At 51.0% G+C, this 11,829-nt stretch overlaps 1 long non-coding RNA gene across 1 annotated transcript; it reads right to left on the minus strand.

Annotated features, from left to right (window-relative positions):
• Window positions 1-1,397: 1,397 nt before the first annotated feature.
• LOC109270087 (uncharacterized) lies at window positions 1,398-8,096 on the minus strand. Its single transcript, XR_002081418.2, has 3 exons — window positions 6,920-8,096; window positions 3,464-3,680; window positions 1,398-1,573 (listed from the first exon to the last, which is right to left on the minus strand). It is a non-coding gene; the product is annotated as an uncharacterized LOC109270087 (long non-coding RNA).
• Window positions 8,097-11,829: the final 3,733 nt, after the last annotated feature.

The following is an 11,829-nucleotide window of genomic DNA, read 5'->3' on the forward strand; positions in this document are numbered from 1 at the left end:
GAGCCACATTTCCTGGGATCCCATGGGATCCTCTTGTGACCCTGCATGTTCTCCCTGGAAGACCTCAAACACAGGCCTGGCTTTAATGCTGACTGTTACCTGGGTCTATCCAGTTAGGACTTACTTGTATTCAGCTGCAAGTGTCAGAAACCTGAAAAACAGTGGCTTAATAAAATTCAAGGCTTTATTTTTCTTATGTGAGAGGATGCCTAGCATTAGGCATTTTGGGGCTGATAGGGAGGCTTCATGGTACTGTTGGGGGAGGAGGCTCATTCCGTCTTTCCACACGGCCATGCTTAGCACATTCCTGTCACACTGTGGTTGCAAGATGGCTGTCTCACTACCCCCCCACCTCCCACTAAGTATTCCCTTCGTCTTCATTCAAGGAAGAGGAGAAAGGACAAGACCAAAAGACCCACCAGCTGAAGAGAGGCAAGAGGGGAGGCGCCTGGGTGGCTCAGTCGGCTAAGCTTCCTACTTTGGCTCAGGTCATGATCTCACTGTTCATGAGTTCGAGCCCTGCATCGGGCTCTCTGCTGACAGCTCAGAGCCTGCTTCAGATCCTCTGTGTCCCTCTCTTTCTGCCCCTCCCCCACTCACCCCCTCTCTCCCAAATAAAAAAACATTTAAAAAAGAGAGAGAGAGAGAGAGAGAGAGAGGCAGGCAAGAGGAGTCACCTCTGACTCCTAGTGAGGGGTCAGCCTGTGATCCCCTGTGCACGCTCATCAGCCCCGAAGGACCCTGGCTGTCTCACATCATGCCCTGGCACCGAGGCCTGGCATGCATCTTGTTCCTTTGCAGCATCAGTGGCTCACGTCACCGTCAAACATATTCACGTCCTGATATCAACCAAGGGAGAGGACGGTACAAAGCCACCTAGTCTTGTCAGATGGAGCTGGTGCAGGACAGCAGCCACCGCTCCGCCGCCAAATCCCGAAGCGCTAAGGGACGGAGAGACCTTCGCGACAGGCCGGACTTGCTGTTCCTGAGGCAGGGGGTCCAGAATGGCTCCAAAGTCCACAGCGCTACCTGCGCTCTGAAGCCTATCTCTCACCGCCTGCACTCTGGGTCTTCCCCCACCCTTCCGCCTGCCGAGCACTTCCCCGTGGTTGTGCCAACGCTGCCGCACAACTCATTCCAGCCCACACTCATCCACAAAGCTGGAAGATGTGGTTTGTCTCCTTGGCACGTTTCCCTTCACTCTGGCAAGAGCCAACGTGTTTCTTTGGGATCTGCCCCTTCCCCTCTTAGTCTCTGTAGTCCACATGGTTCCAGGAGAGCTCACGTGTGAGGTCCAAGTCAGTGAGCACAACTACCGGCTCAAGGGTCAGCGTGTGATCTAAGCCGGTCTGACCAGAGTGAATCTCAGAACTTTCGTGGAGATGCTCAGACAGAGTGAATCTCAGAACTTTCGTGGAAATGCTCAGACACAAGCTCTTGTTTACTTCTATTTGATTTAAACCTAGAAGGATATAGCTCAGAGAGGTGTCGGCAGCCATCTTGTGACCATGAGGCTGCTGGCCATCCTGTGACAATGCAAGAGGAGTCATCAAGGACAGTCAGCACAGAGTACCTGAGCCAAGAGAAGGAGGGAGAATATACTGATGATGTGGTTTGAGGTCCTGGATCTTGCTGTGAATGAAGTGAGTGAGTGAACTCTAATCTCACACTGTTCAGTCTTATGAGCCAGTGTGCTCCCTTTTTCCTTTTGGTAAAGGTCAGTTTGATTGTAACCAAGGTCAGCCAGTTAGAACCAAGTGTCCTGCTACACCTCTCTCACTGAACAGCAGTACCATTTATTCAGCCACGTAAGCCAGAAAGCTGGGGTCACCTCCAGACTCACTCCCCACATCCAAGGGGTACTGAAAGGCTCTCAGTCCTACCCACCGTCTCCCAAGCCAGTCTTCTCCCTCCTTCCCATTTCTATTGTCTCAGTTCAAACCCCATAGCCTCTCTTCCCTGATCCATGGAATAGACCATTAAGTGGCCTCCTTTGCAGACCTGCTATCTCAATTTCTCCTCCCCACTTGGCAGCAAAGTCTTTCTAAAAGCAAATATGACCACGACAGTGTTCAACCACTCCCCAAGCTCTGTTGGTTCGTGGAAAGAATGACCTGGCCCCAACTGCTGCCGGCGGTCCCGGACAGAGCAGGTGTGAACTTGTGAGGTTTCCAGAGCTTGTCTTTGGGGCCGCCTTCCCCCTCCTTGGCACTGTCTCCCACCCCTGCACCATCAGCTGAGCGTGGCATGGGACTGCTCAGGTGGGCCGAGCCCACAGACCCGGAGGAACTTTCAGGCCCGGGAAAGGTCAGGCCTCACTTGCCCAACATGATAGGACCAGAGACCTCAGGGTATGAGGAGCCCATGAGGCCCTCACCACTCTTCCCTCCCCTGGTACCACACGGCCTGGCTGTAGCTAGATCTCCAGAGGCAGCCAAGCTCAGAGGGTGAGGGTGAGGGGGTGGGATGTGATGAAAAGAGGACTAGGGATGGGGTGGGGCTCAGGAGGCCTGAGCTTTAGACTGAGTTGAGCTTCTAACTCATTGTTGGACTGTCTCTGATCTGATCAGGCCAGCTTCTTGGGCGTTTGACTTGTTCACTACCCACCCCCCCCAACTGAAGGGCCCCCCACTTGGTTTAATGCTCTACTGTTACCATCATGAAATTCTTAATACTTTTTGAAAGAGGGAGCTGCAATTTTCATTTGGCACTGAGCCCCACAACTGATGTGGCTGGTCCTTGTGTCAGTCTCCCCACCTAGTGTGTGACAAATGTAGGATCACTGGATTCTTTGCAGTGGGGTGCTGGGCCACTCCAGCCTTAGGAGGGGGAGGAACGTCTGCTCCAAGCTTGCCAAGTGAGGCTTGTATAGTCAGACTTCGTGGCATCTCCCAGGGGCATACTCGTAGTGCCATCTTCAGTCCCAGACAGACCCCCTTTCCTGAGGCCACTGAATTCTTCCTTATCGCTCCTCACTGGGGATGTCTGTGCTCCTAGCTTGGGGCCAGGGGATCTTAGAGTGGCCAGGGGCCCTGGAGGTGCCCGGTGGTCCAGTCCACGGAATCCTGCTCGGGTCACGGACGCCTCGGAGAATCTCAAGGAAGCGATGGCCCCTGTACACAGGGAAGCACACACGTGCACACACATGCCGTTGCCGGGCACACACACACCGGACTGCACGTGCCCTCAGGAGCTTCCAGGTAAACACTTCTGCCTTAGAAGAGTCCTTTCTGCAGCATCTCCATCCCTGCTTGAGAGCCCTCTGACAGCAAGGCCTCCCCACCTGCCACACCGGCCACACCTGCGTCATTACTCCACTCTCTTTACCTCCTTTTCTTTGCGCTAGTGGCTCTGCCTCCCAGTGACTTACAACCACTGGCCCTTGTCCTGCTCCTCAGAGCCACCCAGATGAGATCACTTAGCCCTCACTGTGACAGAGATGGGAAGATAAGGAGTTACATACCCCAGATTTTGCCCTTCTCCATGGTGTTTAGCTGTGATTCTTTCTTCACGGGACAGGGTGTCCAGACCCCAGCCTATGTCACCTCCAGACGTCTGTTTCTTGGTGTTCCTGTTAAGGGCTGGCTTCCAGAACACAGCATTCCGGGTACAGTTTGACCAGCTTGGGGGAGGATGACCACTCATCTATTTGTTCTGGACATTAGCCTCAATTAAGGTAGCTGTGGGGACAGACCTATAATATCAGATACACTGAGCTGGGGTTCACCTCAGATCCCCAGATCTTCTCCCTATAAAGAGCTGCCCAGTTATAGCTTCTTTCTCCTCTTTTTAGTATTTGAGAGGTTTTAAACTGAAATACCAACTTAGACCACATATTCAGGTTTTTGTTCCATTCCTTCACTACTCATAGTGCCTTCACCCAAAGGTGTTTCCACCCCTGAGCCTCAATTTCTTCACAGGTTTGTTGAGATGGACAAATATATCATGAAAATACCGTGGCTTTGAAATATGTTTTTAAAAAGGAGTGGGGGGGGGCGCGCTCTGGGGTGGCTCAGTCGGTTAAGCATCTGACTTTGGCTCAGGTCATGATCTCGTGGTTTGTGACTTCGAGCCCTGAGTCGGGATCCTGAGTCGGGGTCTGTGCTGACAGCTCAGAGCCTGAAGCCTGCTTTGGATTTTGTGTCTCCCTCTCTCTCTCTGCCCCGCCCCTGCTCACGCTCTCTCTCTCTCTCAAAAATGAATAAACTTAAAAAATAAATAAATAAATAAATAATAAAACCTTTGTCAGTTGTTATTTTGGAAAGATTTCTGGTTGTTTCCAAAATCCATTTCCCCTCTCTTACACTAAAATGGAACTTTCACCTTGGCATACAGATGCTCAGCACTAGACCACAAATCCCAGCCTGCCTTGTACTAGGCATGGCCCTAGGCAGTGAGGGGACTGATGCACCCAAAATCCAGTCACGCCTTGCAAGGGAGGAGTGTACTTTCCCTTGCCCTTTGCCCCTCCCGTGACTGGGGATGTGGTGGTGGGCCATCTTGGACCACCAGTATGCGTACAACATCCGTGGAATGGCAGAGCAATGGAACTGAGGAGCTTGGGCCTGTGATGACTTCGAAGAGCAGCCTCTCCATACTCAGTATGACTTTCATGTGAGTGAGAAATGATCTCCTATCTCCTTTACACCACTATTATTTGTGGTGCTCAGGTCAGTCCTATTCTAGCCTAATGGTGGAATTTTCTGGAGGCATGTTAATTCTGAGAGGCAGGTGTTGGCTCAAGTCAATCAGGAAGCATTAGGGGTTTGCAAATATCCTGAAGAAATCCCTATTTCCTCCTTTCTTCTTCCTACGTCTTTCCTTCCCTCCTTCCATTTCTCTCTCCCCACCCCGTCTGTCCTCCAAGATTTACAGGGGTCTTCTGTACAGGCTGATTAGGTAGAACACCTGCCAAAGGCTTGAAGGCTCGCAGGGGAGACAGATGTAACAACAAACTGCCTTCCAAGCCCACGGTAACAAGATCCCTGTGAAACTGTTCCCAGGGTGAAGGGTGAACCCAGAGGAGCAGCCACCACTGTGGCCTGGAAAGGTGGGAGGCAGGGAACCCCGGTTGGCCCATGAGGGTTGGGAGGTTCTCTAGAAAGAGAAGGTAAGGAAGGGCATTGCGAACACAGGGACAGCTTGTGCAAGGGCTCAGGAGTGTGCAAGCACCAAGTGTGTGTAGGCCGGGCTCACCGCTGTGGACACCCTGGCTGGCCAGGGTCCTGCTTTGCTGTCAAGTGCCTCTGCTGGAGGAGACCGTCCTTCTGACCAGCCCCGAGCCATAAAGGGACAACTGCTTTGCAAACAAATGCCTCATGTGTTTACTTCTTCAGTTTTCCTCCCATATCTCATCTCCTCCCCTAAGTGAGATGCCTCCTGGTTTTGCTGAATTTCCACAGGAAACTGGAAAGAGCAACATCTGTCCAAATTCCCTTAACTAGCTCCAGATTTCCAGGGTCAGAGTGTGGACCCTGGGAGACGTGGTCTCTGTGGGGTTAGAGGTACAGGCCCTGGACCCGGTGGACTTGCCGTGAGCCCCTCGTGGCAGCCCGCCCGGCGCCAGCTCTCTGTACGACAGAGTCGTTGGGCCAGAATTTTGCTGGGAGCATAATCAGTGGCTGCGGCGGCCCCTGGAGAGGGGAGCGCAGGACTGTTCCCACGGGCTCCTGCCCAACGCGCGTTCCTGAGTTTTATGTTCCTGGGAGAGGGGGTGGCAGGCAGCCGCTCCAGCTCCCACACCAGCTGCTCGGGGCGGCAGCTCTCCTCCTCCCCTGGGGCCCTGCACTGCTCCCTACCACAGGGACACTGTTAGGGACACTGCTTTGTTCACAGCCACGTGATTATGGCCTCTCTTTAGGGACACGTTCTCTTCTGCCACCCCAAAAGGAGGCAGCTTGGAGCAGGGGAAGCAGCAGGGCCAGGCCTCTGGGGATCAGGTCCCAGCCCTTGAGTCTCCATTTCCTCACCTGCAAGACAGAGTGGGCTGGTCCAGGTGGCATCCCAAGGTGCCTCATGGACAAGGTGAGGGGCTTTGGAGCCAGGCAGACAAAGTTTCAGTTCTACCTGTGCCGCTTACTGGTCTCATGAGCCTGCCAGGGAGTCCCTACAGCTCGCCAGCCTCGGGTTCCTCATCTGTGCGCGGAGGAAGGGGACCAGGTCACCTCCGAGGGCTCTGAGGGCTTCGTAATGATACGAGTGCTTGCCCTCCACAAGGAAGCTGAGAGAAACAGTTTTATTACCTCGGCTATGGCAAAATATTTCTGATTCTACGCCTGCTGGAAATAAGCAGGGTCAGCATAAGCTACCCTTATGCCCCCCCCTGACTCCGTGCCCACCCTGCCAAGTCTCCACGGATCATCAGAGTGTTTTTCCTGCAGCCTGAGCTGGAGGCCTCCTCAGGGTGTCCCCCAAGGCCTTGTGGGAGCCGACCCTGCCTGACCCCCTCTGCCCATTGCTCTGCTCTCTCACTCACTCTGGCCCCTTGTAGGCCCTGAAATGGTCCAGCCGTGGCCTCCTCTGGATCTGGCCCCAGGGGTGGTGTTCATGGGGGGCCGGGGGAGGCATGGGAGGGGCTTAGTTCCTCCAGAATCTTCATTGGCTTCCCCAAGACACTCCAAAAGCTCCATCTAAGTAAAAGCAGGAGGCTGTTGGTAATGACAAGGCCTAGTCCCCCAGGTACCCCTTTCAAGATGCCACCCCCACCAGGCCCCAATAAGGGTGTGCTGTCTCCGCTGCCCAGTGAGCTCCCACCCTCTCTATCCTTTCTGCCAGCTCCTTCTCCTGTCATTGTCACTCTCTCCAAAGTGGCATTTGCCCACATCCTGTCTGTCCTCCTTGTTCTCATCTCTCATAGCATCTGGCACTTTCATTCCAAGAACTCATCATGTTTGTATTTATACATGTATCTTGTACTTACCTGTTTAATGCCTGACTCTTCTACCGAATTATAAATGCTGGGAGAGCGGGGGTCATGCTGGTCTGGCTATACCCCCATCTCATCATCTGGTGCCTGGTAAAGAGTTGGCTGTTGACAAGTCATTGATGAATGAGTGAAGGACTGAATCACCTGGAGAATTTAGAATGTGGTGGCAAAATGATCCCAGCGGGAAGGCAAATCACCGAAAATGCTGACATGGTACCTGCAGCATTGAGGCCCAGGGGCTTTGGCAGTAACATCATGGGTACAAATCCTGGCGTTGGCACTCAGGGCTCTGCGAGGGCAAAGTCATTTTCCCTCTCAGCCCTAGGGAAGAGAGTATCTCAAGAAAGAGAGATGGTCACCTATGGCGAAATGTTCCTGAGAAGAAGTCAAGGTAGGAAAAGGACTGGGACATGCCTGTTGATTCGACCACAAGAGGTGACGGTGACCTTGACAGGATCAGTTACAAAGGATAGGGGAGTCAGAAACTGCACGGCAGGGAGGGTGGCAGGAGTTGAAAAGGGGAGACCGTGAGTCTGAATGACTATTTCTAGACACTAAAACAGGAACGGGAGGAGAGAAGACATTAGCTATTTCTTACCACACAGGACCACGTCAAAATTAATTTGGAAAAGTTTCTGAATAATAAAAATGACTCATCTCCTGGATGGCTAGCAAAGTAAGATGCTTCAACTCCCCGTCTTACTTTTCACAGAAAAGCAGGATGTCAGAGCCGCAGGCATCTCAAAGGCCAGAGGTTCCGGCACAACCTTCTCATTTGGTGGATGAGGTGCCCGAGTGACTTGTCTGGGTCGCACAACAGACGAGGGGCAGAGCCAGGCTTTGAACCCAGGTTTCTGTATGCCCAGACTCGGCTCTTTTTCACATTCCGTGTCTTTCTTTCCTCTATTCTTTCCAAGCAGTCTTTATTGGCTCCAGGAAATGGGGAGGATGGTTATTTTTAGCTTATTCAAAACGAGTAAAATGGGTAATGTTTTTTTTCCCCCACATATCAGATCCAAAGCATGTCTTACGTAAGAGCTAAATGAGATGAGCAATGGCTCCATGGCGAGAACAAAGATTCCTTTAGACATTAAAAGCTCCAGAGCGAACCCCAAACGAGCCCAAACAACTAGGACCAGTTCTACTTGCCTAGCTGAGAGCGAAAGGTAGGCAGGGCTGTGCGCACGTGCATGACGTGTGTGCGTGCGTGGGCGTGACGTGCAAGCGTGGGCGTGACGTGCGTGCACGCGCATGACGTGCGCGCACGTGCACAACAGGCGTGTCGCGTGTGCGACGCGCATCCGTGCATGGGCGTGATGCGCGTGCGTGGGCGTAACGCGCGTGCGTGCGTGGGAAGGTCGTGCATGCGTGCATGGGCATGACGTGCGTGTGCGTGCGTGTGGAGTCCCTTTCTGGAATGATTGCTTGAGTACAGGGTAAGCGCTACAAACCATCTAGGTACCACTTTATTATTATTATTATTAAAAATACTTTTATTGTTTAAAGCAGTTTTAGATTCACAGCAAAATTGAGCAGAAGATAGAGAGTTCCCATAAACCTCCTGCCCCTGCACGGCCTCCCCCACTGTCTGGCACCAGAGTGCTACCTTTGTTACAACCGAGACACCTGCATGGGCACCTCATCACCATAGTCAGTAGTTTACATGAGGCTTCTCTCTTACTGTTGTACATTCTATGGGTTTGACAAATGTATAAGGATGTGACTTTGAACCTCCTCTACACGTTGTTATTATTATTATTATGGTAAAATAGGACGCAAAATTCACCATCCTAACCGTTTCTAAGTGCACAGCTCCAAGTATTAAGTACATCCACATTATTGGGCAACCATCACCACGATCCATCTCCAGACCGCTTTCCACCTTGCACAGCTGAAACTCTGAACCCATTAAACACTGACTCTCCATTATTCCATTCTCTCCCGCTCTCCATGCCCCCCCATCCCCATCCCTTCTCCAATCCCCGCCTCACCCCTGACAGTCACTCTTCTACTTTCTGTCGCTATGAACCTGACTGCTCTAGGTGTGCGGGGTCAGAGGACTCCTCCAGCATTTGTCCTTTGTGACCTGCTTACTGCGCTCTCAGTACCTCTGTGAGTATGCTGCCTGGACCCCAATCCCACCGTTCAGATTCCGGCCTCTGTCAGAGGATTTGCTTCTGTGCTGCGGGCGAGCTGGGTAAGCATCCTTGGGAAGATCGCGTGTCAGGTTTTCCTGGCGCTATCTCTTTAATGCCACTCAGTGGGTGGTACCTTGAGAGCAGGTTTTGGTGGGGTGGGGGTGCCCCTGGTTGAAAGCCCTGGTTGAGTGAGAGTGAGGAGAGGGAGAGACGTTAATAATGGACAAAAAAAAAATTCCTTGCCTGAAAACATATTGGGATGATTCCACGTAAATCTCTGTAATTAGCTTTATAACGTAGCCACCTCCTAGATTTATGTCTCTGGGTCTGTTGACATCGTGTGTTGTTCTGACTTGAGTCCTTGGGGTGTTATGGCTGAAGTGACCTCTAAAGACAGTGCTAGCCATAATCTTAACACGACTCTTGTGTTTAGGTTGCATTCTACTATTTAGGATGTATTTTTATTTCTATTATTTTATTTGATCAAATGGTAGTCGTATGAGGTAGTTAGAATAGGATTTATCATCTCCATATTTCAGGTGGGGAAACTGAGGCTCAGTGGGGTGAAGGGATCTTCTCAGGGTTATAGATTTGCGTGTTGGTGGAGCTGGATTGAGAACCCAAGTCTTTCATCAGGGGGTCTGCCCATGCCCCACGTTTTGCTGGCATTTACTAAGTTAAAATATTGAGCGTAACATCTATTTTCAAATGCACGGTCCTCTCCCGCGTTACTCAATCACAGACCCCATCTTTCTCCAAGAGTGATGTGTCACCATCCAGATGTTCAAATTAGAAACGTACGAGTCGTTCTTGACATTTCCCTCCCTCTTGTTCCATAGCCAATCTTCAATTTAAGTCCTGTGGTCTTTAATTCCTAAATATGCTTTCAACACACCCACTTCTCTGCAGAGAAGTGCTGGACTACGGTAGTCCAGGCCTCTGTCTCTCTATTGGAGTTCACCCTTTGTATTGTCATGCTATATCCCTTCTGTTCATTGATTTCTCTGTGATTTCTTGAGAACTGTGGGTCTGAGCAAAGTTACTCAAGTTTCCATATTGTAGGATTTCTCAGAGGCTTTGACATGCTTATCATGGTCCCAAGGGACCCAAGGTGGGGCATTGTGTGTTTTGCACTCCCCAAACTCACCAGACCGTGCAGTTCTTCTCTGCCCTCTTCCCCTGTCCATTCTCCACACTGAAACCAAACTGATCTCTGCTAACTACAAGGCTGATCGTGGTGCCCCCCACCCTCGCCCCTCATGCCACACTGGCCTTTCAGCTTCTCTGACATGTGTGGGACACACCACAGGGCCGCACCCACATGCCCTTTGCCAGGCTCCTGCACCCACCCCAACTTGCGACAGCATTGACTGCTGGCACTCACAGCTGCCTCTTCTGGGGAGCTACCTACCTGGGAGGCCACATTCCCCACCCTCCAGAAGCATCTCATAACCAGTGTCTGACTTGGTGGCAGGGTTCACAAAAGGCCACCCACCCCCACTTCAAGGAAGGAATCTCTGCTGTGAAGGTTATGCTTCCAAGCCAGCATGCCAGCAAGGACCAGGACAGAGAGAGACTTCACAGGAGAGCACATTCTCTTGCCAGTCCTTTCCCTTCCCTTTCTGCCTCCCTCACTCCCTGTAGGTGCCCCCTCACACCCAGGAAGAGCACTCCCTGGATGCTTCCCTGTCTCAGCTTCTGCTTCTCAGGAGTTGTCTCTGAGACTCATGTCCTCAGTCATAACAGGGACATGCAAGGGCATGTCGTCTCTTAGTCCTTTGTCTTATTCTCTCATGAAGCAGGTTTGTCTCCCCCAAGGGGACCATGTCTGTTTCTGTCCACCTCTCCACCCCCCCATACTGGTAGGTGCTCAGGATTTGCCAAATGAATGAAAGTTAGCACCACAAATATCCAGAGTGCAGATGAAAAGTATTTGTACAATATGGCAGCAGCAAGTTGGCATCTAGAATATATGAAAAACTTTTCCCAGTGAGAGGAGACAAACATCATACAAAAATGGACGTGAGCATGCAATTTACATGTACAAATGGAGATGGTTGCTACCTATATGGGAAAGTATGTTAATCAAAAACTAGCAAATTCAACCAGTAATTGAAAGAACACTTTTAGGCTACCGGTTACTCAAGGTTTACTCATAAACTGATCATCATGCTGGTGAGGGAATGAGCCAGGCATACTCATAAATGGCTGGTGGGAAGCTACGTCGGTACCATCACTAGAATATAGCTCCGGAGGGCAGGAAGTTTGTCTCCCATTCACTGTGGTATCCCCAGTGCCCAGCACCATGCTTGGCATTTAGGCACGCAATGAATATTTGTTGAACACAATGGAAGGCCATTTGGCAATGTCTATCAAGAACCTTAGGTTTTTCATACCCCTTGGTTTAGTCATTCTACTTCCTAAAGAAACTCTTAGAAAGACAAAGACATTTGCATGAGAACATTTTACACATTGATTTATAAAATCAAAAGACTGGGAACAACCCGGGTGTCCACAGGCTGGTAACTGGCTCAATTAATTATGGCACTTCCACACTGAGCAATTTCATATATCTGATAAAAATGACATATTTGAAGAATACTCGGTGTATGGGATTATGCCACTTACAAATGAGAAATGAAAAAAACTTCAGATTTTATGACCTCAATTTTTGTTTAAAAAATAACTTGTTAAGGGGCGCCTGGGTGGCTTGGTCGGTTAAGCGTCCGACTTCAGCTCAGGTCATGATCTCAAAGTTCGTGAGTT

Source organism: Panthera pardus, unplaced genomic scaffold (genome assembly GCF_024362965.1).
Source record: "Panthera pardus isolate Hobbes unplaced genomic scaffold, ASM2436296v1 HiC_scaffold_20, whole genome shotgun sequence".
Taxonomy (NCBI): domain Eukaryota; kingdom Metazoa; phylum Chordata; class Mammalia; order Carnivora; family Felidae; genus Panthera; species Panthera pardus.